This window comes from Taudactylus pleione, unplaced genomic scaffold, assembly GCF_031769625.1.
Source record: "Taudactylus pleione unplaced genomic scaffold, aTauple2 ptg000967l, whole genome shotgun sequence".
Classification (NCBI taxonomy): Eukaryota; Metazoa; Chordata; class Amphibia; order Anura; family Myobatrachidae; genus Taudactylus; species Taudactylus pleione.
Genome location: NW_028285368.1, coordinates 10,548,804 through 10,569,991, shown reverse-complemented (window position 1 = coordinate 10,569,991; position 21,188 = coordinate 10,548,804). Strand labels below are relative to the sequence as shown.

At 37.5% G+C, this 21,188-nt stretch overlaps 4 non-coding genes and 81 pseudogenes across 4 annotated transcripts; all 85 read left to right on the top strand.

The window, feature by feature from the left end:
* The first annotated feature begins 84 nt into the window (after positions 1-84).
* LOC148462580 (5S ribosomal RNA) lies at positions 85-203 on the top strand (annotated as a pseudogene).
* Positions 204-319: 116 nt separating this feature from the next.
* On the top strand, positions 320-438 carry LOC148462579 (5S ribosomal RNA; annotated as a pseudogene).
* A 116-nt stretch (positions 439-554) lies between these two features.
* Positions 555-673, top strand: LOC148462578 (5S ribosomal RNA; annotated as a pseudogene).
* A 116-nt stretch (positions 674-789) lies between these two features.
* On the top strand, positions 790-908 carry LOC148462577 (5S ribosomal RNA; annotated as a pseudogene).
* Positions 909-1,024: 116 nt separating this feature from the next.
* Positions 1,025-1,143, top strand: LOC148462576 (5S ribosomal RNA; annotated as a pseudogene).
* Positions 1,144-1,259: 116 nt separating this feature from the next.
* On the top strand, positions 1,260-1,378 carry LOC148462575 (5S ribosomal RNA; annotated as a pseudogene).
* A 342-nt stretch (positions 1,379-1,720) lies between these two features.
* LOC148462574 (5S ribosomal RNA) lies at positions 1,721-1,839 on the top strand (annotated as a pseudogene).
* Positions 1,840-1,955: 116 nt separating this feature from the next.
* Positions 1,956-2,074, top strand: LOC148462573 (5S ribosomal RNA; annotated as a pseudogene).
* A 116-nt stretch (positions 2,075-2,190) lies between these two features.
* On the top strand, positions 2,191-2,309 carry LOC148462572 (5S ribosomal RNA; annotated as a pseudogene).
* A 115-nt stretch (positions 2,310-2,424) lies between these two features.
* On the top strand, positions 2,425-2,543 carry LOC148462571 (5S ribosomal RNA). Its single transcript, XR_015873081.1, has one exon. It is a non-coding gene; the product is annotated as a 5S ribosomal RNA (ribosomal RNA).
* A 116-nt stretch (positions 2,544-2,659) lies between these two features.
* LOC148462570 (5S ribosomal RNA) lies at positions 2,660-2,778 on the top strand (annotated as a pseudogene).
* A 115-nt stretch (positions 2,779-2,893) lies between these two features.
* Positions 2,894-3,012, top strand: LOC148462569 (5S ribosomal RNA; annotated as a pseudogene).
* Positions 3,013-3,129: 117 nt separating this feature from the next.
* On the top strand, positions 3,130-3,248 carry LOC148462568 (5S ribosomal RNA; annotated as a pseudogene).
* Positions 3,249-3,364: 116 nt separating this feature from the next.
* On the top strand, positions 3,365-3,482 carry LOC148462567 (5S ribosomal RNA; annotated as a pseudogene).
* A 116-nt stretch (positions 3,483-3,598) lies between these two features.
* On the top strand, positions 3,599-3,717 carry LOC148462566 (5S ribosomal RNA; annotated as a pseudogene).
* A 116-nt stretch (positions 3,718-3,833) lies between these two features.
* Positions 3,834-3,952, top strand: LOC148462565 (5S ribosomal RNA; annotated as a pseudogene).
* A 115-nt stretch (positions 3,953-4,067) lies between these two features.
* LOC148462564 (5S ribosomal RNA) lies at positions 4,068-4,186 on the top strand (annotated as a pseudogene).
* Positions 4,187-4,302: 116 nt separating this feature from the next.
* Positions 4,303-4,421, top strand: LOC148462563 (5S ribosomal RNA; annotated as a pseudogene).
* Positions 4,422-4,537: 116 nt separating this feature from the next.
* Positions 4,538-4,656, top strand: LOC148462562 (5S ribosomal RNA; annotated as a pseudogene).
* Positions 4,657-4,772: 116 nt separating this feature from the next.
* LOC148462561 (5S ribosomal RNA) lies at positions 4,773-4,891 on the top strand (annotated as a pseudogene).
* A 116-nt stretch (positions 4,892-5,007) lies between these two features.
* LOC148462560 (5S ribosomal RNA) lies at positions 5,008-5,126 on the top strand (annotated as a pseudogene).
* Positions 5,127-5,242: 116 nt separating this feature from the next.
* On the top strand, positions 5,243-5,361 carry LOC148462559 (5S ribosomal RNA; annotated as a pseudogene).
* Positions 5,362-5,477: 116 nt separating this feature from the next.
* Positions 5,478-5,596, top strand: LOC148462558 (5S ribosomal RNA). The gene has a single exon (XR_015873396.1). It is a non-coding gene; the product is annotated as a 5S ribosomal RNA (ribosomal RNA).
* A 116-nt stretch (positions 5,597-5,712) lies between these two features.
* LOC148462557 (5S ribosomal RNA) lies at positions 5,713-5,831 on the top strand (annotated as a pseudogene).
* Positions 5,832-5,947: 116 nt separating this feature from the next.
* Positions 5,948-6,066, top strand: LOC148462556 (5S ribosomal RNA; annotated as a pseudogene).
* A 116-nt stretch (positions 6,067-6,182) lies between these two features.
* LOC148462555 (5S ribosomal RNA) lies at positions 6,183-6,301 on the top strand (annotated as a pseudogene).
* Positions 6,302-6,417: 116 nt separating this feature from the next.
* On the top strand, positions 6,418-6,536 carry LOC148462554 (5S ribosomal RNA; annotated as a pseudogene).
* A 115-nt stretch (positions 6,537-6,651) lies between these two features.
* Positions 6,652-6,770, top strand: LOC148462553 (5S ribosomal RNA; annotated as a pseudogene).
* A 116-nt stretch (positions 6,771-6,886) lies between these two features.
* Positions 6,887-7,005, top strand: LOC148462552 (5S ribosomal RNA; annotated as a pseudogene).
* Positions 7,006-7,121: 116 nt separating this feature from the next.
* On the top strand, positions 7,122-7,240 carry LOC148462551 (5S ribosomal RNA; annotated as a pseudogene).
* Positions 7,241-7,356: 116 nt separating this feature from the next.
* LOC148462550 (5S ribosomal RNA) lies at positions 7,357-7,475 on the top strand (annotated as a pseudogene).
* Positions 7,476-7,591: 116 nt separating this feature from the next.
* LOC148462549 (5S ribosomal RNA) lies at positions 7,592-7,710 on the top strand (annotated as a pseudogene).
* A 116-nt stretch (positions 7,711-7,826) lies between these two features.
* On the top strand, positions 7,827-7,945 carry LOC148462548 (5S ribosomal RNA; annotated as a pseudogene).
* Positions 7,946-8,060: 115 nt separating this feature from the next.
* LOC148462547 (5S ribosomal RNA) lies at positions 8,061-8,179 on the top strand (annotated as a pseudogene).
* Positions 8,180-8,296: 117 nt separating this feature from the next.
* On the top strand, positions 8,297-8,415 carry LOC148462546 (5S ribosomal RNA; annotated as a pseudogene).
* A 117-nt stretch (positions 8,416-8,532) lies between these two features.
* LOC148462545 (5S ribosomal RNA) lies at positions 8,533-8,651 on the top strand (annotated as a pseudogene).
* Positions 8,652-8,767: 116 nt separating this feature from the next.
* LOC148462544 (5S ribosomal RNA) lies at positions 8,768-8,886 on the top strand (annotated as a pseudogene).
* Positions 8,887-9,002: 116 nt separating this feature from the next.
* On the top strand, positions 9,003-9,121 carry LOC148462543 (5S ribosomal RNA; annotated as a pseudogene).
* A 116-nt stretch (positions 9,122-9,237) lies between these two features.
* LOC148462542 (5S ribosomal RNA) lies at positions 9,238-9,356 on the top strand (annotated as a pseudogene).
* Positions 9,357-9,472: 116 nt separating this feature from the next.
* On the top strand, positions 9,473-9,591 carry LOC148462541 (5S ribosomal RNA; annotated as a pseudogene).
* Positions 9,592-9,706: 115 nt separating this feature from the next.
* On the top strand, positions 9,707-9,825 carry LOC148462540 (5S ribosomal RNA; annotated as a pseudogene).
* A 116-nt stretch (positions 9,826-9,941) lies between these two features.
* Positions 9,942-10,060, top strand: LOC148462539 (5S ribosomal RNA; annotated as a pseudogene).
* Positions 10,061-10,175: 115 nt separating this feature from the next.
* LOC148462538 (5S ribosomal RNA) lies at positions 10,176-10,294 on the top strand (annotated as a pseudogene).
* A 116-nt stretch (positions 10,295-10,410) lies between these two features.
* Positions 10,411-10,529, top strand: LOC148462537 (5S ribosomal RNA; annotated as a pseudogene).
* Positions 10,530-10,880: 351 nt separating this feature from the next.
* On the top strand, positions 10,881-10,999 carry LOC148462536 (5S ribosomal RNA; annotated as a pseudogene).
* Positions 11,000-11,115: 116 nt separating this feature from the next.
* LOC148462535 (5S ribosomal RNA) lies at positions 11,116-11,233 on the top strand (annotated as a pseudogene).
* A 116-nt stretch (positions 11,234-11,349) lies between these two features.
* Positions 11,350-11,468, top strand: LOC148462534 (5S ribosomal RNA; annotated as a pseudogene).
* Positions 11,469-11,584: 116 nt separating this feature from the next.
* LOC148462533 (5S ribosomal RNA) lies at positions 11,585-11,703 on the top strand (annotated as a pseudogene).
* Positions 11,704-11,818: 115 nt separating this feature from the next.
* LOC148462532 (5S ribosomal RNA) lies at positions 11,819-11,937 on the top strand (annotated as a pseudogene).
* Positions 11,938-12,053: 116 nt separating this feature from the next.
* Positions 12,054-12,172, top strand: LOC148462531 (5S ribosomal RNA; annotated as a pseudogene).
* Positions 12,173-12,288: 116 nt separating this feature from the next.
* On the top strand, positions 12,289-12,407 carry LOC148462530 (5S ribosomal RNA; annotated as a pseudogene).
* Positions 12,408-12,523: 116 nt separating this feature from the next.
* Positions 12,524-12,642, top strand: LOC148462529 (5S ribosomal RNA; annotated as a pseudogene).
* Positions 12,643-12,758: 116 nt separating this feature from the next.
* Positions 12,759-12,877, top strand: LOC148462528 (5S ribosomal RNA; annotated as a pseudogene).
* Positions 12,878-12,993: 116 nt separating this feature from the next.
* LOC148462527 (5S ribosomal RNA) lies at positions 12,994-13,112 on the top strand (annotated as a pseudogene).
* A 116-nt stretch (positions 13,113-13,228) lies between these two features.
* On the top strand, positions 13,229-13,347 carry LOC148462526 (5S ribosomal RNA). The gene has a single exon (XR_015873395.1). It is a non-coding gene; the product is annotated as a 5S ribosomal RNA (ribosomal RNA).
* A 116-nt stretch (positions 13,348-13,463) lies between these two features.
* Positions 13,464-13,582, top strand: LOC148462525 (5S ribosomal RNA; annotated as a pseudogene).
* A 116-nt stretch (positions 13,583-13,698) lies between these two features.
* On the top strand, positions 13,699-13,817 carry LOC148462524 (5S ribosomal RNA; annotated as a pseudogene).
* Positions 13,818-13,933: 116 nt separating this feature from the next.
* On the top strand, positions 13,934-14,052 carry LOC148462523 (5S ribosomal RNA; annotated as a pseudogene).
* Positions 14,053-14,168: 116 nt separating this feature from the next.
* On the top strand, positions 14,169-14,287 carry LOC148462522 (5S ribosomal RNA). The gene has a single exon (XR_015873545.1). It is a non-coding gene; the product is annotated as a 5S ribosomal RNA (ribosomal RNA).
* Positions 14,288-14,402: 115 nt separating this feature from the next.
* On the top strand, positions 14,403-14,521 carry LOC148462521 (5S ribosomal RNA; annotated as a pseudogene).
* A 116-nt stretch (positions 14,522-14,637) lies between these two features.
* Positions 14,638-14,756, top strand: LOC148462520 (5S ribosomal RNA; annotated as a pseudogene).
* Positions 14,757-14,872: 116 nt separating this feature from the next.
* On the top strand, positions 14,873-14,991 carry LOC148462519 (5S ribosomal RNA; annotated as a pseudogene).
* Positions 14,992-15,107: 116 nt separating this feature from the next.
* Positions 15,108-15,226, top strand: LOC148462518 (5S ribosomal RNA; annotated as a pseudogene).
* A 116-nt stretch (positions 15,227-15,342) lies between these two features.
* Positions 15,343-15,461, top strand: LOC148462517 (5S ribosomal RNA; annotated as a pseudogene).
* A 116-nt stretch (positions 15,462-15,577) lies between these two features.
* Positions 15,578-15,696, top strand: LOC148462516 (5S ribosomal RNA; annotated as a pseudogene).
* A 115-nt stretch (positions 15,697-15,811) lies between these two features.
* Positions 15,812-15,930, top strand: LOC148462515 (5S ribosomal RNA; annotated as a pseudogene).
* Positions 15,931-16,047: 117 nt separating this feature from the next.
* Positions 16,048-16,166, top strand: LOC148462514 (5S ribosomal RNA; annotated as a pseudogene).
* A 117-nt stretch (positions 16,167-16,283) lies between these two features.
* LOC148462513 (5S ribosomal RNA) lies at positions 16,284-16,402 on the top strand (annotated as a pseudogene).
* Positions 16,403-16,518: 116 nt separating this feature from the next.
* LOC148462512 (5S ribosomal RNA) lies at positions 16,519-16,637 on the top strand (annotated as a pseudogene).
* A 116-nt stretch (positions 16,638-16,753) lies between these two features.
* On the top strand, positions 16,754-16,872 carry LOC148462511 (5S ribosomal RNA; annotated as a pseudogene).
* A 352-nt stretch (positions 16,873-17,224) lies between these two features.
* Positions 17,225-17,343, top strand: LOC148462510 (5S ribosomal RNA; annotated as a pseudogene).
* Positions 17,344-17,459: 116 nt separating this feature from the next.
* Positions 17,460-17,578, top strand: LOC148462509 (5S ribosomal RNA; annotated as a pseudogene).
* Positions 17,579-17,694: 116 nt separating this feature from the next.
* On the top strand, positions 17,695-17,813 carry LOC148462508 (5S ribosomal RNA; annotated as a pseudogene).
* A 116-nt stretch (positions 17,814-17,929) lies between these two features.
* LOC148462507 (5S ribosomal RNA) lies at positions 17,930-18,048 on the top strand (annotated as a pseudogene).
* Positions 18,049-18,163: 115 nt separating this feature from the next.
* LOC148462506 (5S ribosomal RNA) lies at positions 18,164-18,282 on the top strand (annotated as a pseudogene).
* A 352-nt stretch (positions 18,283-18,634) lies between these two features.
* On the top strand, positions 18,635-18,753 carry LOC148462505 (5S ribosomal RNA; annotated as a pseudogene).
* A 116-nt stretch (positions 18,754-18,869) lies between these two features.
* Positions 18,870-18,988, top strand: LOC148462504 (5S ribosomal RNA; annotated as a pseudogene).
* Positions 18,989-19,104: 116 nt separating this feature from the next.
* LOC148462503 (5S ribosomal RNA) lies at positions 19,105-19,223 on the top strand (annotated as a pseudogene).
* Positions 19,224-19,339: 116 nt separating this feature from the next.
* On the top strand, positions 19,340-19,459 carry LOC148462502 (5S ribosomal RNA; annotated as a pseudogene).
* A 116-nt stretch (positions 19,460-19,575) lies between these two features.
* On the top strand, positions 19,576-19,694 carry LOC148462501 (5S ribosomal RNA; annotated as a pseudogene).
* Positions 19,695-20,045: 351 nt separating this feature from the next.
* LOC148462500 (5S ribosomal RNA) lies at positions 20,046-20,164 on the top strand (annotated as a pseudogene).
* Positions 20,165-20,279: 115 nt separating this feature from the next.
* On the top strand, positions 20,280-20,398 carry LOC148462499 (5S ribosomal RNA; annotated as a pseudogene).
* A 116-nt stretch (positions 20,399-20,514) lies between these two features.
* On the top strand, positions 20,515-20,633 carry LOC148462498 (5S ribosomal RNA; annotated as a pseudogene).
* A 116-nt stretch (positions 20,634-20,749) lies between these two features.
* Positions 20,750-20,868, top strand: LOC148462497 (5S ribosomal RNA; annotated as a pseudogene).
* A 116-nt stretch (positions 20,869-20,984) lies between these two features.
* Positions 20,985-21,103, top strand: LOC148462496 (5S ribosomal RNA; annotated as a pseudogene).
* Positions 21,104-21,188: the final 85 nt, after the last annotated feature.

The following is a 21,188-nucleotide window of genomic DNA, read 5'->3' as shown; positions in this document are numbered from 1 at the left end:
CATTTTACATTTAATTTTTTCAATTTATCAATGAATTTACTTGAGTAAAGAAGTAAAAGAGGTCTAAAGTTAATGTCTTTGAGCACCTACAGCCAAACCACACTGGACATGCCCAATCTCGTCTGATATTGGAAGCTATGCAGTGTTGGGCCTGGATAGTACTTGGATGGGAGACCACCTGGGAATACCAGGTGCTGTAGGTAATTTTATATGGCCATAACATTCTTTTCTATTACATTTTAAATTTAATTTTTTCAACTTATCAATGAATTTACTTGAGTTAAGAAGTAAAAGAGGTCTAAAGTTAATGTTTTTGAGCACGTACAGCCAAACCACACTGGACATGCCCAATCTCGTCTGAACTTGGAAGCTATGCAGTGTTGGGGCTGGTTAGTACATGGATGGGAGACCACCTTGGAATACCAGGTGTTGTAGGTAATTTTATACTGCCATAACATTCTTTTCTATTACATTTTACATTTAGTTTTTTCAACTTATCAATGAATTTACTTGAGTTAAAAAGTAATAGAGGTCTAAACTTAATGCTTTTGAGCACAGACAGCCAAACCACACTGGACATGCCCAATCTCGTCTGATCTTGGAAGCTATGCAGTGTTGGGCCTGGTTAGTACTTGGATGGGAGACCACCTGGGAATACCAGGTGCAGTAGGTAATTTTATACTGCCATATCATTCTTTTCTATTACATTTTACATTTAATTTTTTCAACTTATCAATGAATTTACTTGAGTTAAGAAGTAATAGAGGTCTAAACTTAATGCTTTTGAGCACCTACAGCCAAACCACACTGGACATGCCCAATCTCGTCTGATCTTGGAAGCTATGCAGTGTTGGGTCTGGTTAGTACTTGGATGGGAAACCACCTGGGAATACCAGGTGCTGTAGGTAATTTTATACTGCCATAACACTCTTTTCTATTACATTTTACATTTAATTTTTTCAACTTATCAATGAATTTACTTGAGTTAAGAAGTAATACAGGTCTAAAGTAAATGTTTTTGAGCACCTACAGCCAAACCACACTGGACATGCCCAATCTCTTCTGATATTGGAAGCTATGCAGTGTTGGGCCTGGTTAGTACTTGGATGGGAGACCACCTAGGAATCCCTGGTGCTGTAGGTAATTTTATACTGCCATAACAGTCTTTTCTATTACATTTTACATTTAATTTTTTCAACTTATCAATGAATTTACTTGAGTTAAGAAGTAATAGAGGTCTAAACTTAATGCTTTTGAGCACAGACAGCCAAACCACACTGGACATGCCCAATCTCGTCTGATCTTGGAAGCTATGCAGTGTTGGGCCTGGTTAGTACTTGGATGGGAGACCACCTGGGAATACCAGGTGCTGTAGGTAATTTTATACTGCCATATCATTCTTTTCTATTATATTTTACATTTAATATTTTCAACTTATCAATGAATTTACTTGAGTTAAGAAGTAATAGAGGTCTAAACTTAATGCTTTTGAGCACCTACAGCCAAACCACACTGGACATGCCCAATCTCGTCTGATCTTGCAGTGTTGGGCCTGGTTTGTACTTGGATGGGAGACCACCTGGGAATACCAGGTGCTGTAGGTAATTTTAGACAGCCATAACATTCTTTTCTATTTCATTTTACATTTCATTTTTTCAACTTATCAATGAATTTACTTGAGTTAAGAAGTAAAAGAGGATTAAAGTTAATGTTTTTGAGCACCTACAGCCAAACCACACTGGACATGCCCAATCTCGTCTGATCTTGGAAGCTATGCAGTGTTGGGCCTGGTGAGTACTTGGATGGGAGACCACCTGGGAATACCAGGTGCTGTAGGTAATTTTATACTGCCATAACATTCTTTTCTATTTCATTTTACATTTCATTTTTTCAACTTATCAATGAATTTACTTGAGTTAAGAAGTAAAAGAGGTCTAAAGTTAAAGTTTTTGAGCACCTACAGCCAAACCACATTGGACATGCCCAATCTTGTCTGAACTTGGAAGCTATGCAGTGTTGGGCCTGGATAGTACTTGGATGGGAGACCACATGGGATTACCAGGTGCTGTAGGTAATTTTATACTGCCATAACATACTTTTCTATTACATTTTACATTTAATTTTTTCAACTTATCAATGAATTTACTTGAGTTAAGAAGTAAAAGAGGTCTAAAGTTAAGGTTTTTGACCACCTACAGCCAAACCACACTGGACATGCCCAATCTCGTCTGATCTTGGAAACTATGCAGAGTTGGGCCTGGTTAGTACTTGGATGGGAGACCACCTGGGAATACCAGGTGCTGTAGGTAATTTTATATGGCCATAACAGTCTTTTCTATTACATTTTACATTTAATTTTTCAACTTCTCAATGAATTTACTTGAGTTTAAAAGTAATAGAGGTCTAAAGTTAATATTTTTGAGCACCTACAGCCAAACCACACTGGACATGCCCAATCTCGTCTGATCTTGGAAGCTATGCAGTGTTGGGCCTGGTTAGTACTTGGATGGGAGACCACCTGGGAATACCAGGTGCTGTAGGTAACTTTAAGCAGCCATAACATTCTTTTCTATTACATTTTACATTTATTTTTTTCAACTTATCAATGAATTTACTTGAGTTAAGAAGTAATAGAGGTCTAAAGTTAATGTTTTTGAGCACCTACAGCCAAACCACACTGGACATGCCCAATCTCGTCTGATCTTGGAAGCTGTGCAGTGTTGGACCTGGTTAGTACTTGGATGGGAGACCACCTAGGAATCACAGGTGCTGTAGGTAATTTTATACTGCCATAACAGTCTTTTCTGTTACATTTTACATTTAATTTTTTCAACTTATCAATGAATTTACTTGAGTTAAGAAGTAATAGAGGTCTAAAGTTAAGGGTTTTAGCACCTACAGCCAAACCACACTGGACATGGCCAATGTCGTCTTATCTTGGAAGCTATGCAGTGTTGGGTATGATTAGTACTTGGATGGGAATCCGCCTGGGAATACCAGGTGCTGTAGGTAATTTTATACTGCCATAACATTCTTTTCTATTACATTTTACATTTAATTTTTTTCCACTTATCAATGAATTTACTTGAGTTAAGAAGTAATAGAGTTCTAAAGTTAATCTTTTTGAGTACCTACAGCCAAACCACACTGGACATGTCCAATCTCTTCGGATCTTGGAAACTATGCAGTGTTGGGCCTGGTTAGTACTTGGATAGGAGACCACCTGGGAATACCAGGTGCTGTAGGTAATTTTATTCTGCCATAACAGTCTTATCTATTACATTTTACATTTAATTTTTTCAAAATATCAATGAATTTACTTATGTAAAGAAGTAAAAGAGGTCTAAAGTTAATGTTTTTGAGGGCCTACAGCCAAACCACACTGGACATGCCCAATCTCGTCTGAACGTGGAAGCTATGCAGTGTTGGGCCTGGTTAGTACTTGGATGGGGACCACCTGGGAATACCAGGTGCTGTAGGTAATTTTATACTGCCATAACATTCTTTTCTATTACATTTTACATTTAATTTTTTCAACTTATCAATGAATTTACTTGAGTTTAGAAGTAATAGAAGTCTAAAGTTAATGTTTTTGAGCACCTACAGCCAAACCACACTGGACATGCCCAATCTCGTCTGATCTTGGAAGCTCTGCAGTGTTGGGCCTGGTTAGTACTTGGATGGGAGACCACCTGGGAATACCAGGTGCTGTAGGTAATTTTAAGCAGCCATAACATTCTTTTCTATTACATTTTACATTTAATTTTTTCTACTTATCAATGAATTTACTTGAGTTAAGAAGTAAAAGATGTCTAAAGTTAATATTTTTGAGCACCTACAGTCAAACCACACTGGACATGCCCAATCTCATCTGATCTTGGAAGCTATGCAGTGTTGGGCCTGGTTAGTACTTGGATGAGAGACCACCTGGGAATACCAGGAGCTGTAGGTAATTTTATACTGCCATAACATTATTTTCTATTATATTTTACATTTAGTTTTACAACTTATCATTGAATTCACTTGAGTTAAGAAGTAAAAGAGGTCTAAAGTTAATGTTTTTGAGCACCTACAGCCAAACCACACTGGACATGCCCAATCTCGCCTGATCTTAGAAGCTATGCAGTGTTGGGCCTTGTTAGTACTTGGATGGGAGATCACCTGGGGATACCAGGTGCTGTAGGTAATTTTATACTGCCATAACATTCTTTTCTATTACATTTTACATTTAATTTTTTTAACTTATCAATGAATTTACTTGAGTTAAGAAGTAATAGCAGTATAAATTTAATGCTTTTGAGCACCTACAGCCAAACCACACTGGACATGCCCAATCTCGTCTGATCTTGGAAACTATGCAGTGTTGGGCCTGGTTAGTACTTGGATGGGAGACCACCTGGGAATACCAGGTGCTGTATGTAATTTTATACTGCCATAACATTCTTTTCTATTACATTTTACATTTAATTTTTTCAACTTATCAATGAATTTACTTGAGTTAAGAAGTAAAAGAGGTCTAAAGTTAATGTTTTTGAGCACCTACAGCCAAACCACACTGGACATGCCCAATCTCATCTAATCTTGGAAGCTATGCAGTGTTGGGCCTAGTTAGTACTTGTATGGGAGACCACCTGGGAATACCAGGTGCTGTAGGTAATTTTATACTGCCATAACCATCTTTTCTATTACATTTTACATTTAATTTTTTCAACTTATCAATGAATTTACTTGAGTTAAGAAGTAATACAGGTCTAAAGTAAATGTTTTTGAGCACCTACTGCCAAACCACACTGGACATGCCCAATCTCGTCTGATATTGGAAGCTATGCAGTGTTGGGCCTGGTTAGTACTTGGATGGGAGACCACCTAGGAATCCCTGGTGCTGTAGGTAATTTTATACTGCCATAACAGTCTTTTCTATTACATTTTACATTTAATTTTTTCAACTTATCAATGAATTTACTTGAGTTAAGAAGTAATAGAGGTCTAAACTTAATGATTTTGAGCACAGACAGCCAAACCACACTGGACATACCCAATCTCGTCTGATCTTGGAAGCTATGCAGTGTTGGGCCTGGTTAGTACTTGGATGGGAGACCACCTGGGAATACCAGGTGCAGTAGGTAATTTTATACTGCCATATAATTCTTTTCTATTACATTTTACATTTAATTTTTTCAACTTATCAATGAATTTACTTGAGTTAAGAAGTAATAGAGGTCTAAACTTAATGCTTTTGAGCACCTACAGCCAAACCACACTGGACATGCCCAATCTCGTCTGATCTTGGAAGCTATGCAGTGTTGGGCCTGGTTTGTACTTGGATGGGAGACCACCTGGGAATACCAGGTGCTGTTGGTAATTTTAGACAGCCATAACATTCTTTTCTATTTCATTTTACATTTCATTTTTTCAACTTATCAATGAATTTACTTGAGTTAAGAAGTAAAAGAGGTCTAAAGTTAATGTTTTTGAGCACCTACAGCCAAACCACACTGGACATGCCCAATCTCATCTGATCTTGGAAGCTATGCAGTGTTGGGCCTGGTTAGTACTTGGATGGGAAACCACCTGGGAATACCAGGTGCTGTAGGTAATTTTATACTGCCATAACACTCTTTTCTATTACATTTTACATTTAATTTTTTCAACTTATCAATGAATTTACTTGAGTTAAGAAGTAATACAGGTCTAAAGTAAATGTTTTTGAGCACCTACAGCCAAACCACACTGGACATGCCCAATCTCATCTGATATTGGAAGCTATGCAGTGTTGGGCCTGGTTAGTACTTGGATGGGAGACCACCTAGGAATCCCTGGTGCTGTAGGTAATTTTATACTGCCATAACAGTCTTTTCTATTACATTTTACATTTAATTTTTTCAACTTATCAATGAATTTACTTGAGTTAAGAAGTAACAGAGGTCTAAACTTAATGCTTTTGAGCACAGACAGCCAAACCACACTGGACATGCCCAATCTCGTCTGATCTTGGAAGCTATGCAGTGTTGGGCCTGGTTAGTACTTGGATGGGAGACCACCTGGGAATACCAGGTGCTGTAGGTAATTTTATACTGCCATATCATTCTTTTCTATTACATTTTACATTTAATTTTTTCAACTTATCAATGAATTTACTTGAGTTAAGAAGTAATAGAGGTCTAAACTTAATGCTTTTGAGCACCTACAGCCAAACCACACTGGACATGCCCAATCTCGTCTGATCTTGGAAGCTATGCAGTGTTGGGCCTGGTTTGTACTTGGATGGGAGACCACCTGGGAATACCAGGTGCTGTAGGTAATTTTAGACAGCCATAACATTCTTTTCTATTTCATTTTCCATTTCATTTTTTCAACTTATCAATGAATTTACTTGAGTTAAGAAGTAAAAGAGGTCTAAAGTTAATGTTTTTGAGCACCTACAGCCAAACCACACTGGACATGCCCAATCTCGTCTGATCTTGGAAGCTATGCAGTGTTGTGCCTGGTGAGTACTTGGATGGGAGACCACCTGGGAATACCAGGTGCTGTAGGTAATTTTATACTGCCATAACATTCTTTTCTATTACATTTTACATTTCATTTTTCAACTTATCATTGAATTTACTTGAGTTAAGAAGTAAAAGAGGTCTAAAGTTAAAGTTTTTGAGCACCTACAGCCAAACCACATTGGACATGCCCAATCTCGTCTGAACTTGGAAGCTATGCAGTGTTGGGCCTGGTTAGTACTTGGATGGGAGACCACCTGGGCTTACCAGGTGCTGTAGGTAATTTTATACTGCCATAACATACTTTTCTATTACATTTTACATTTAATTTTTTCAACTTATCAATGAATTTACTTGAGTTAAGAAGTAAAAGAGGTCTAAAGTTAAGGTTTTTGACCACCTACAGCCAAACCACACTGGACATGCCCAATCTCGTCTGATCTTGGAAACTATGCAGAGTTGGGCCTGGTTAGTACTTGGATGGGAGACCACCTGGGAATACCAGGTGCTGTAGGTAATTTTATGCAGACATAACATTCTTTTCTATTACATTTTACATTTAATTTTTTCAATTTATCAATGAATTTACTTGAGTAAAGAAGTAAAAGAGGTCTAAAGTTAATGTCTTTGAGCACCTACAGCCAAACCACACTGGACATGCCCAATCTCGTCTGATATTGGAAGCTATGCAGTGTTGGGCCTGGATAGTACTTGGATGGGAGACCACCTGGGAATACCAGGTGCTGTAGGTAATTTTATATGGCCATAACATTCTTTTCTATTACATTTTAAATTTAATTTTTTCAACTTATCAATGAATTTACTTGAGTTAAGAAGTAAAAGAGGTCTAAAGTTAATGTTTTTGAGCACGTACAGCCAAACCACACTGGACATGCCCAATCTCGTCTGAACTTGGAAGCTATGCAGTGTTGGGCCTGGTTAGTACATGGATGGGAGACCACCTTGGAATACCAGGTGTTGTAGGTAATTTTATACTGCCATAACATTCTTTTCTATTACATTTTACATTTAGTTTTTTCAACTTATCAATGAATTTACTTGAGTTAAAAAGTAATAGAGGTCTAAAGTTAATGTTTTTGAGCACCTACATCCAAACCACACTGGACATGCACAATCTCGTCTGACCTTGGAAGCTATGCAGTGTTGGGCCTGGTTAGTACGTGGGTGGGAGACCACCTGGGAATACCAGGTGCTGTAGGTAATTTTATATGGCCATAACATTCTTTTCTATTACATTTTAAATTTAATTTTTTCAACTTATCAATGAATTTACTTGAGTTAAGAAGTAAAAGAGGTCTAAAGTTAATGTTTTTGAGCACCTACAGCCAAACCACACTGGACATGCCCAATCTCATCTGATCTTGGAAGCTATGCAGTGTTGGACCTGGTTAGTACTTGGATGGGAGACCACCTAGGAATCACAGGTGCTGTAGGTAATTTTCTACTGCCATAACAGTCTTTTCTATTGCATTTTACATTTAATTTTTTCAACTTATCAATGAATTTACTTGAGTTAAGAAGTAATAGAGGTCTAAAGTTAAGGCTTTTAGCACCTACAGCCAAACCATACTGGACATGGCCAATGTCATCTTATCTTGGAAGCTATGCAGTGTTGGGCATGGTTAGTACTTGGATGGGAATCCGCCTGGGAATACCAGGTGCTGTAGGTAATTTTATACTGCCATAACATTCTTTTCTATTACATTTTACATTTAATTTTTTTCCACTTATCAATGAATTTACTTGAGTTAAGAAGTAATAGAGTTCTAAAGTTAATCTTTTTGAGTACCTACAGCCAAACCACACTGGACATATCCAATCTCTTCGGATCTTGGAATCTATGCAGTGTTGGGCCTGGTTAGTACTTGGATGGGAGACCACCTGGGAATACCAGGTGCTGTAGGTAATTTTATTCTGCCATAACAGTCTTATCTATTACATTTTACATTTAATTTTTTCAAAATATCAATGAATTTACTTGAGTAAAGAATTTAAAAGAGGTCTAAAGTTAATGTTTTTGATGGCCTACAGCCAAACCACACTGGACATGCCCAATCTCATCTGAACTTGGAAGCTATGCAGTGTTAGGCCTGGTTAGTACTTGGATGGGAGACCACCTGGGAATACCAGGTGCTGTAGGTAATTTTATACTGCCATAACACTCTTTTCTATTACATTTTACATTTAATTTTTTCAACTTATCAATGAATTTACTTGAGTTAAGAAGTAATACAGGTCTAAAGTAAATGTTTTTGAGCGCCTACAGCCAAACCACACTGGACATGCCCAATCTCGTCTGATATTGGAAGCTATGCAGTGTTGGGCCTGGTTAGTACTTGGATGGGAGACCACCTAGGAATCCCTGGTGCTGTAGGTAATTTTATACTGCCATAACAGTCTTTTCTATTACATTTTACATTTAATTTTTTCAACTTATCAATGAATTTATTTGAGTTAAGAAGTAATAGAGGTCTAAACTTAATGCTTTTGAGCACAGACAGCCAAACCACACTGGACATGCCCAATCTCGTCTGATCTTGGAAGCTATGCAGTGTTGGGCCTGGTTAGTACTTGGATGGGAGACCACCTGGGAATACCAGGTGCTGTAGGTAATTTTATACTGCCATATCATTCTTTTCTATTATATTTTACATTTAATTTTTTCAACTTATCAATGAATTTACTTGAGTTAAGAAGTAATAGAGGTCTAAACTTAATGCTTTTGAGCACCTACAGCCAAACCACACTGGACATGCCCAATCTCGTCTGATCTTGGAAGCTATGCAGTGTTGGGCCTGGTTTGTACTTGGATGGGAGACCACCTGGGAATACCAGGTGCTGTAGGTAATTTTAGACAGCCATAACATTCTTTTCTATTTCATTTTACATTTCATTTTTTCAACTTATCAATGAATTTACTTGAGTTAAGAAGTAAAAGAGGATTAAAGTTAATGTTTTTGAGCACCTACAGCCAAACCACACTGGACATGCCCAATCTCGTCTGATCTTGGAAGCTATGCAGTGTTGGGCCTGGTGAGTACTTGGATGGGAGACCACCTGGGAATACCAGGTGCTGTAGGTAATTTTATACTGCCATAACATTCTTTTCTATTACATTTTACATTTCATTTTTCAACTTATCATTGAATTTACTTGAGTTAAGAAGTAAAAGAGGTCTAAAGTTAAAGTTTTTGAGCACCTACAGCCAAACCACATTGGACATGCCCAATCTCGTCTGAACTTGGAAGCTATGCAGTGTTGGGCCTGGTTAGTACTTGGATGGGAGACCACCTGGGATTACCAGGTGCTGTAGGTAATTTTATACTGCCATAACATACTTTTCTATTACATTTTACATTTAATTTTTTCAACTTATCAATGAATTTACTTGAGTTAAGAAGTAAAAGAGGTCTAAAGTTAAGGTTTTTGACCACCTACAGCCAAACCACACTGGACATGCCCAATCTCGTCTGATCTTGGAAACTATGCAGAGTTGGGCCTGGTTAGTACTTGGATGGGAGACCACCTGGGAATACCAGGTGCTGTAGGTAATTTTATATGGCCATAACATTCTTTTCTATTACATTTTAAATTTAATTTTTCAACTTCTCAATGAATTTACTTGAGTTTAAAAGTAATAGAGGTCTAAAGTTAATATTTTTGAGCACCTACAGCCAAACCACACTGGACATGCCCAATCTCGTCTCATCTTGGAAACTATGCAGTGTTGGGCCTGGTTAGTACTTGGATGGGAGACCACCTGGGAATACCAGGTGCTGTAGGTAATTTTAAGCAGCCATAACATTCTTTTCTATTACATTTTACATTTATTTTTTTCAACTTATCAATGAATTTACTTGAGTTAAGAAGTAATAGAGGTCTAAAGTTAATGTTTTTGAGCACCTACAGCCAAACCACACTGGACATGCCCAATCTCGTCTGATCTTGGAAGCTGTGCAGTGTTGGACCTGGTTAGTACTTGGATGGGAGACCACTTAGGAATCACAGGTGCTGTAGGTAATTTTATACTGCCATAACAGTCTTTTCTGTTACATTTTACATTTAATTTTTTCAACTTATCAATGAATTTACTTGAGTTAAGAAGTAATAGAGGTCTAAAGTTAAGGGTTTTAGCACCTACAGCCAAACCACACTGGACATGGCCAATGTTGTCTTATCTTGGAAGCTATGCAGTGTTGGGTATGATTAGTACTTGGATGGGAATCCGCCTGGGAATACCAGGTGCTGTAGGTAATTTTATACTGCCATAACATTCTTTTCTATTACATTTTACATTTAATTTTTTTCCACTTATCAATGAATTTACTTGAGTTAAGAAGTAATAGAGTTCTAAAGTTAATCTTTTTGAGTACCTACAGCCAAACCACACTGGACATGTCCAATCTCTTCGGATCTTGGAAACTATGCAGTGTTGGGCCTGGTTAGTACTTGGATAGGAGACCACCTGGGAATACCAGGTGCTGTAGGTAATTTTATTCTGCCATAACAGTCTTATCTATTACATTTTACATTTAATTTTTTCAAAATATCAATGAATTTACTTATGTAAAGAAGTAAAAGAGGTCTAAAGTTAATGTTTTTGAGGGCCTACAGCCAAACCACACTGGACATGCCCAATCTCGTCTGAACGTGGAAGCTATGCAGTGTTGGGCCTGGTTAGTACTTGGATGGGGACCACCTGGGAATACCAGGTGCTGTAGGTAATTTTATACTGCCATAACATTCTTTTCTATTACATTTTACATTTAATTTTTTCAACTTATCAATGAATTTACTTGAGTTTAGAAGTAATAGAAGTCTAAAGTTAATGTTTTTGAGCACCTACAGCCAAACCACACTGGACATGCCCAATCTCGTCTGATCTTGGAAGCTCTGCAGTGTTGGGCCTGGTTAGTACTTGGATAGGAGACCACCTGGGAATACCAGGTGCTGTAGGTAATTTTAAGCAGCCATAACATTCTTTTCTATTACATTTTACATTTAATTTTTTCTACTTATCAATGAATTTACTTGAGTTAAGAAGTAAAAGATGTCTAAAGTTAATATTTTTGAGCACCTACAGTCAAACCACACTGGACATGCCCAATCTCATCTGATCTTGGAAGCTATGCAGTGTTGGTCCTGGTTAGTACTTGGATGAGAGACCACCTGGGAATACCAGGAGCTGTAGGTAATTTTATACTGCCATAACATTATTTTCTATTATATTATACATTTAGTTTTACAACTTATCATTGAATTCACTTGAGTTAAGAAGTAAAAGAGGTCTAAAGTTAATGTTTTTGAGCACCTACAGCCAAACCACACTGGACATGCCCAATCTCGCCTGATCTTAGAAGCTATGCAGTGTTGGGCCTTGTTAGTACTTGGATGGGAGATCACCTGGGGATACCAGGTGCTGTAGGTAATTTTATACTGCCATAACATTCTTTTCTATTACATTTTACATTTAATTTTTTTAACTTATCAATGAATTTACTTGAGTTAAGAAGTAATAGCAGTATAAATTTAATGCTTTTGAGCACCTACAGCCAAACCACACTGGACATGCCCAATCTCGTCTGATCTTGGAAACTATGCAGTGTTGGGCCTGGTTAGTACTTGGATGGGAGACCACCTGGGAATACCAGGTGCTGTATGTAATTTTATACTGCCATAACATTCTTTTCTATTACATTTTACATTTAATTTTTTCAACTTATCAATGAATTTACTTGAGTTAAGAAGTAAAAGAGGTCTAAAGTTAATGTTTTTGAGCACCTACAGCCAAACCACACTGGACATGCCCAATCTCATCTAATCTTGGAAGCTATGCAGTGTTGGGCCTAGTTAGTACTTGTATGGGAGACCACCTGGGAATACCAGGTGCTGTAGGTAATTTTATACTGCCATAACACTCTTTTCTATTACATTTTACATTTAATTTTTTCAACTTATCAATGAATTTACTTGAGTTAAGAAGTAATACAGGTCTAAAGTAAATGTTTTTGAGCACCTACTGCCAAACCACACTGGACATGCCCAATCTCGTCTGATATTGGAAGCTATGCAGTGTTGGGCCTGGTTAGTACTTGGATGGGAGACCACCTAGGAATCCCTGGTGCTGTAGGTAATTTTATACTGCCATAACAGTCTTTTCTATTACATTTTACATTTAATTTTTTCAACTTATCAATGAATTTACTTGAGTTAAGAAGTAATAGAGGTCTAAACTTAATGCTTTTGAGCACAGACAGCCAAACCACACTGGACATACCCAATCTCGTCTGATCTTGGAAGCTATGCAGTGTTGGGCCTGGTTAGTACTTGGATGGGAGACCACCTGGGAATACCAGGTGCAGTAGGTAATTTTATACTGCAATATAATTCTTTTCTATTACATTTTACATTTAATTTTTTCAACTTATCAATGAATTTACTTGAGTTAAGAAGTAATAGAGGTCTAAACTTAATGCTTTTGAGCACCTACAGCCAAACCACACTGGACATGCCCAATCTCGTCTGATCTTGGAAGCTATGCAGTGTTGGGCCTGGTTTGTACTTGGATGGGAGACCACCTGGGAATACCAGGTGCTGTAGGTAATTTTAGACAGCCATAACATTCTTTTCTATTTCATTTTACATTTCATTTTTTCAACTTATCAATGAATTTACTTGAGTTAAGAAGTAAAAGAGGTCTAAAGTTAATGTTTTTGAGCACCTACAGCCAAACCACACTGGACATGCCCAATCTCATCTGATCTTGGAAGCTATGCAGTGTTGGGCCTGGTTAGTACTTGGATGGGAAACCACCTGGGAATACCAGGTGCTGTAGGTAATTTTATACTGCCATAACACTCTTTTCTATTACATTTTACATTTAATTTTTTCAACTTATCAATGAATTTACTTGAGTTAAGAAGTAATACAGGTCTAAAGTAAATGTTTTTGAGCACCTACAGCCAAACCACACTGGACATGCCCAATCTCGTCTGATATTGGAAGCTATGCAGTGTTGGGCCTGGTTAGTACTTGGATGGGAGACCACCTAGGAATCCCTGGTGCTGTAGGTAATTTTATACTGCCATAACAGTCTTTTCTATTACATTTTACATTTAATTTTTTCAACTTATCAATGAATTTACTTGAGTTAAGAAGTAATAGAGGTCTAAACTTAATGCTTTTGAGCACAGACAGCCAAACCACACTGGACATGCCCAATCTCGTCTGATCTTGGAAGCTATGCAGTGTTGGGCCTGGTTAGTACTTGGATGGGAGACCACCTGGGAATACCAGGTGCTGTAGGTAATTTTATACTGCCATATCATTCTTTTCTATTACATTTTACATTTAATTTTTTCAACTTATCAATGAATTTACTTGAGTTAAGAAGTAATAGAGGTCTAAACTTAATGCTTTTGAGCACCTACAGCCAAACCACACTGGACATGCCCAATCTCGTCTGATCTTGGAAGCTATGCAGTGTTGGGCCTGGTTTGTACTTGGATGGGAGACCACCTGGGAATACCAGGTGCTGTAGGTAATTTTAGACAGCCATAACATTCTTTTCTATTTCATTTTACATTTCATTTTTTCAACTTATCAATGAATTTACTTGAGTTAAGAAGTAAAAGAGGTCTAAAGTTAATGTTTTTGAGCACCTACAGCCAAACCACACTGGATATGCCCAATCTCATCTGATCTTGGAAGCTATGCAGTGTTGGGCCTGGTGAGTACTTGGATGGGAGACCACCTGGGAATACCAGGTGCTGTAGGTAATTTTATACTGCCATAACATTCTTTTCTATTACATTTTACATTTCATTTTTCAACTTATCATTGAATTTACTTGAGTTAAGAAGTAAAAGAGGTCTAAAGTTAAAGTTTTTGAGCACCTACAGCCAAACCACATTGGACATGCCCAATCTCGTCTGAACTTGGAAGCTATGCAGTGTTGTGCCTGGTTAGTACTTGGATGGGAGACCACCTGGGATTACCAGGTGCTGTAGGTAATTTTATACTGCCATAACATACTTTTCTATTACATTTTACATTTAATTTTTTCAACTTATCAATGAATTTACTTGAGTTAAGAAGTAAAAGAGGTCTAAAGTTAAGGTTTTTGACCACCTACAGCCAAACCACACTGGACATGCCCAATCTCGTCTGATCTTGGAAACTATGCAGAGTTGGGCCTGGTTAGTACTTGGATGGGAGACCACCTGGGAATACCAGGTGCTGTAGGTAATTTTATGCAGACATAACATTCTTTTCTATTACATTTTACATTTAATTTTTTCAATTTATCAATGAATTTACTTGAGTAAAGAAGTAAAAGAGGTCTAAAGTTAATGTCTTTGAGCACCTACAGCCAAACCACACTGGACATGCCCAATCTCGTCTGATATTGGAAGCTATGCAGTGTTGGGCCTGGATAGTACTTGGATGGGAGACCACCTGGGAATACCAGGTGCTGTAGGTAATTTTATATGGCCATAACATTCTTTTCTATTACATTTTAAATTTAATTTTTTCAACTTATCAATGAATTTACTTGAGTTAAGAAGTAAAAGAGGTCTAAAGTTAATGTTTTTGAGCACGTACAGCCAAACCACACTGGACATGCCCAATCTCGTCTGAACTTGGAAGCTATGCAGTGTTGGGCCTGGTTAGTACATGGATGGGAGACCACCTTGGAATACCAGGTGTTGTAGGTAATTTTATACTGCCATAACATTCTTTTCTATTACATTTTACATTTAGTTTTTTCAACTTATCAATGAATTTACTTGAGTTAAAAAGTAATAGAGGTCTAAAGTTAATGTTTTTGAGCACCTACATCCAAACCACACTGGACATGCACAATCTCGTCTGACCTTGGAAGCTATGCAGTGTTGGGCCTGGTTAGTACGTGGGTGGGAGACCACCTGGGAATACCAGGTGCTGTAGGTATTTTTATATGGCCATAACATTCTTTTCTATTACATTTTAAATTTAATTTTTTCAACTTATCAATGAATTTACTTGAGTTAAGAAGTAAAAGAGGTCTAAAGTTAATGTTTTTGAGCACCTACAGCCAAACCACACTGGACATGCCCAATCTCGTCTGATCTTGGAAGCTATGCAGTGTTGGACCTGGTTAGTACTTGGATGGGAGACCACCTAGTAATCACAGGTGCTGTAGGTAATTTTCTACTGCCATAACAGTCTTTTCTATTGCATTTTACATTTAATTTTTTCAACTTATCAATGAATTTACTAGAGTTAAGAAGTAATAGAGGTCTAAAGTTAAAGCTTTTAGCACCTACAGCCAAACCACACTGGACATGGCCAATGTCATCTTATCTTGGAAGCTATGCAGTGTTGGGCATGGTTAGTACTTGGATGGGAATCCGCCTGGGAATACCAGGTGCTGTAGGTAATTTTATACTGCCATAACATTCTTTTCTATTACATTTTACATTTAATTTTTTTCCACTTATCAATGAATTTACTTGAGTTAAGAAGTAATAGAGTTCTAAAGTTAATCTTTTTGAGTACCTACAGCCAAACCACACTGGACATATCCAATCTCTTCGGATCTTGGAATCTATGCAGTGTTGGGCCTGGTTAGTACTTGGATGGGAGACCACCTGGGAATACCAGGTGCTGTAGGTAATTTTATTCTGCCATAACAGTCTTATCTATTACATTTTACATTTAATTTTTTCAAAATATCAATGAATTTACTTGAGTAAAGAATTTAAAAGAGGTCTAAAGTTAATGTTTTTGATGGCCTACAGCCAAACCACACTGGACATGCCCAATCTCATCTGAACTTGGAAGCTATGCAGTGTTAGGCCTGGTTAGTACTTGGATGGGAGACCACCTGGGAATACCAGGTGCTGTAGGTATTTTTATACTGCCATAACATTCTTTTCTATTACATTTTACATTTAATTTTTTCAACTTCTCAATGAATTTACTTGAGTTTAAAAGTAATAGAGGTCTAAAGTTAAAATTTTTGAGCACCTACAGCCAAACCACACTGGACATGGCCAATCTCGTCTGATCTTGGAAACTATGCAGTGTTGGGCCTGGTTAGTACTTGGATGGGAGACCACCTGGGAATACCAGGTGCTGTAGGTAATTTTAAGCAGCCATAACATTCTTTTCTATTACATTTTACATTTATTTTTTTCAACTTATCAATGAATTTACTTGAGTTAAGAAGTAATAGAGGTCTAAAGTTAATGTTTTTGAGCACCTACAGCCAAACCACACTGGACATGCCCAATCTCGTCTGATCTTGGAAGCTATGCAGTGTTGGACCTGGTTAGTACTTGGATGGGAGACCACCTAGGAATCACAGGTGCTGTAGGTAATTTTATACTGCCATTACAGTCTTTTCTATTACATTTTACATTTAATTTTTTCAACTTATCAATGAATTTACTTGAGTTAAGAAGTAATAGAGGTCTAAAGTTAAGGCTTTTAGCACCTGCAGCCAAACCACACTGGACATGGCCAATGTCGTCTTATCTTGGAAGCTATGAAGTGTTGGGCATGGTTAGTACTTGGATGGGAATCCGCCTGGGAATACCAGGTGCTGTAGGTAATTTTATACTGCCATAACATTCTTTTCTATTACATTTTACATTTAATTTTTTTTTCACTTATCAATGAATTTACTTGAGTTAAGAAGTAATAGAGTTCTAAAGTTAATCTTTTTGAGTACCTACAGCCAAACCACACTGGACATATCCAATCTCTTCGGATCTTGGAAACTATGCAGTGTTGGGCCTGGTTAGTACTTGGATGGGAGACCACCTGGGAATACCAGGTGCTGTAGGTAATTTTATTCTGCCATAACAGTCTTATCTATTACATTTTACATTTAATTTTTTCAAAATATCAATGAATTTACTTGAGTAAAGAAGTAAAAGAGGTCTAAAGTTAATGTTTTTGATGGCCTACAGCCAAACCACACTGGACATGCCCAATCTCATCTGAACTTGGAAGCTATGCAGTGTTAGGCCTGGTTAGTACTTGGATGGGAGACCACCTGGGAATACCAGGTGCTGTAGGTAATTTTATACTGCCATAACATTCTTTTCTATTACATTTTACATTTAATTTTTTCAACTTCTCAATGAATTTACTTGAGTTTAAAAGTAATAGAGGTCTAAAGTTAATATTTTTGAGCACCTACAGCCAAACCACACTGGACATGCCCAATCTCATCTGATCTTGGAAACTATGCAGTGTTGGGCCTGGTTAGTACTTGGATGGGAGACCACCTGGGTATACCAGGTGCTGTAGGTAATTTTAAGCAGCCATAACATTCTTTTCTATTACATTTTACATTTATTTTTTTCAACTTATCAATGAATTTACTTGAGTTAAGAAGTAATAGAGGTCTAAAGTTAATGTTTTTGAGCACCTACAGCCAAACCACACTGGACATGCCCAATCTCGTCTGATCTTGGAAGCTATGCAGTGTTGGACCTGGTTAGTACTTGGATGGGAGACCACCTAGGAATCACAGGTGCTGTAGGTAATTTTATACTGCCATAACAGTCTTTTCTATTACATTTTACATTTAATTTTTTCAACTTATCAATGAATTTACTTGAGTTAAGAAGTAATAGAGGACTAAAGTTAAGGCTTTTAGCACCTACAGCCAAACCACACTGGACATGGCCAATGTCGTCTTATCTTGGAAGCTATGCAGTGTTGGGTATGGTTAGTACTTGGATGGGAATCCGCCTGGGAATACCAGGTGCTGTAGGTAATTTTATACTGCCATAACATTCTTTTCTATTACATTTTACATTTAATTTTTTTCCACTTATCAATGAATTTACTTGAGTTAAGAAGTAATAGAGGTCTAAAGTTAAGGCTTTTAGCACCTACAGCCAAACCACACTGGACATGGCCAATGTCGTCTTATCTTGGAAGCTATGCAGTGTTGGGTATGGTTAGTACTTGGATGGGAATCCGCCTGGGAATACCAGGTGCTGGAGGTAATTTTATACTGCCATAACATTCTTTTCTATTACATTTTACATTTAATTTTTTTCCACTTATCAATGAATTTACTTGAGTTAAGAAGTAATAGAGTTCTAAAGTTAATCTTTTTGAGTACCTACAGCCAAACCACACTGGACATGTCCAATCTCTTCGGATCTTGGAAACTATGCAGTGTTGGGCCTGGTTAGTACTTGGATGGGAGACCACCTGGGAATACCAGGTGCTGTAGGTAATTTTATTCTGCCATAACAGTCTTATCTATTACATTTTACATTTAATTTTTTCAAAATATCAATGAATTTACTTATGTAAAGAAGTAAAAGAGGTCTAAAGTTAATGTTTTTGAGGGCCTACAGCCAAACCACACTGGAAATGCCCAATCTCGTCTGAACTTGGAAGCTATGCAGTGTTGGGCCTGGTTAGAACTTGGATGGGAGACCACCTGGGAATACCAGGTGCTGTAGGTAATTTTATTCTGCCATAACAGTCTTATCTATTACATTTTACATTTAATTTTTTCAAAATATCAATGAATTTACTTGAGTAAAGAAGTAAATGAGGTCTAAAGTTAATGTTTTTGATGGCCTACAGCCAAACCACACTGGACATGCCCAATCTCATCTGAACTTGGAAGCTATGCAGTGTTAGGCCTGGTTAGTACTTGGATGGGAGACCACCTGGGAATACCAGGTGCTGTAGGTAATTTTATACTGCCATAACATTCTTTTCTATTACATTTTACATTTAATTTTTTCAACTTCTCAATGAATTTACTTGAGTTTAAAAGTAATAGAGGTCTAAAGTTAATATTTTTGAGCACCTACAGCCAAACCACACTGGACATGCCCAATCTCGTCTGATCTTGGAAACTATGCAGTGTTGGGCATGGCTAGAAACTGGGATGGGAGACCACCTGGGAATACCAGGTGCTGTAGGTAATTTTATACTGCCATAACATTCTTTTCTTTTACATTTTACATTTAATTTTTTCAACTTATCAATGAATTTCTTTGAGTGAAGAAGTAGTAGAAGTCTAAAGTTAATAATTTTGAGCACCTACAGCCAGTCCACACTGGAAATGCCCAATCTCGTCTGATCTTGGAAGCTATGCAGTGTTGGGCCTGGTTAGTACTTGGATGGGAGACCACCTGGGAAAACCAGGTGCAGTAGGTAATTTTATGCTGCCATAACATTCTTTTCTATTACATTTTACATTTAATTTTTTCAACTTATCAATGAATTTACTTGAGTTAAGAAGTAATAGAGGTCAAAAGTTAATGTTTTTGAGCACCTGCAGCCAAACCACACTGGACATGCCCAATCTCGTCTGATCTTGGAATCTATGCAGTGTTTGGCCTGATTACTGCTTGGATGGGAGACCACCTGGGAATACCAGATGCTGTAAGTAATTATATACTGACAAAACATTCTTTTCTATTACATTTTACATTTAATTTTTTCAACTTATCAATGAATTTACTTGAGTTAAGAAGTAATAGAGGTCTAAAGTTAATGTTTTTGAGCACCTACAGCCAAACCACACTGGACATGCCCAATCTCGTCTGATCTTGGGAGCTATGCAGTGTTGGGCCTGGTTAGTACTTGGATGGGAGACCACCTGGGAATACCAGGAGCTGTAGGTAATTTTATACTGCCATAACATTCTTTTCTATTACATTTTACATTTCATTTTTCAACTTGTCATTGAATTTACTTGAGTTAAGAAGTAATAGAGGTCTAAAGTTAATGTTTTTGCGCACCTACAGCCAAACCACACTGGACATGCCCAACCTCATCTGATATTGGAAGCTACGCAGTGTTGGGCCTGGTTAGTACTCGGATGGGAGACCACCTGGGAATACCAGGTGCTGTAGGTAATTTTATACTGCCATAACATTCTTTTCTATTACATTTTACATTTAATTTTTTCAACTTATCAATGAATTTCCTTGAGTGAAGAAGTAGTAGAGGTCTAAAGTTAATGCTTTTGAGCACCTACAGCCAGTCCACACTGGAAATGCCCAATCTCGTCTGATCTTGGAAGCTACGCAGTGTTGGGCCTGGTTAGCACTTAGATGGGAGACCACCTGGGAATATCAGGTGCTGTAGGTACTTTTATACTGCCATAACATTCTTTTCTATTACATTTTACATTTAATTTTTTCAACTTATCAATGAATTTACTTGAGTTAAGAAGTAAAAGAGGTCTAAAGTTAATGTTTTAGAGCACCTACAGCCAAACCACACTGGACATGCCCAAGCTCATCTGATCTTGGAAGCTGTGCAGTGTTGGGCATGGTTAGTACTTGGATGGGAGACCACCTGGGAATGCCAGATGCTGTAGGTAATTTTATACTGACATAACATTCTTTTCTATTACATTTTACATTTAATTTTTTCAACTTATCAATGAATTTACTTGAGTTAAGAAGTAATACAGGTCTAAAGTTAATGTTTTTGAGCACCTACAGCCAAACCACACTGGACATGCCCAATCTCGTCTGATCTTGGAAGCTATGCAGTGTTGGGCCTGGTTAGTACTTGGATGGGAGACCACCTGGGAATACCAGGAGCTGTCGGTAATTTTATACTGCCATAACATTCTTTTCTATTACATTTTACATTTCATTTTTCAACTTATCATTGAATTTACTTGAGTTAAGAAGT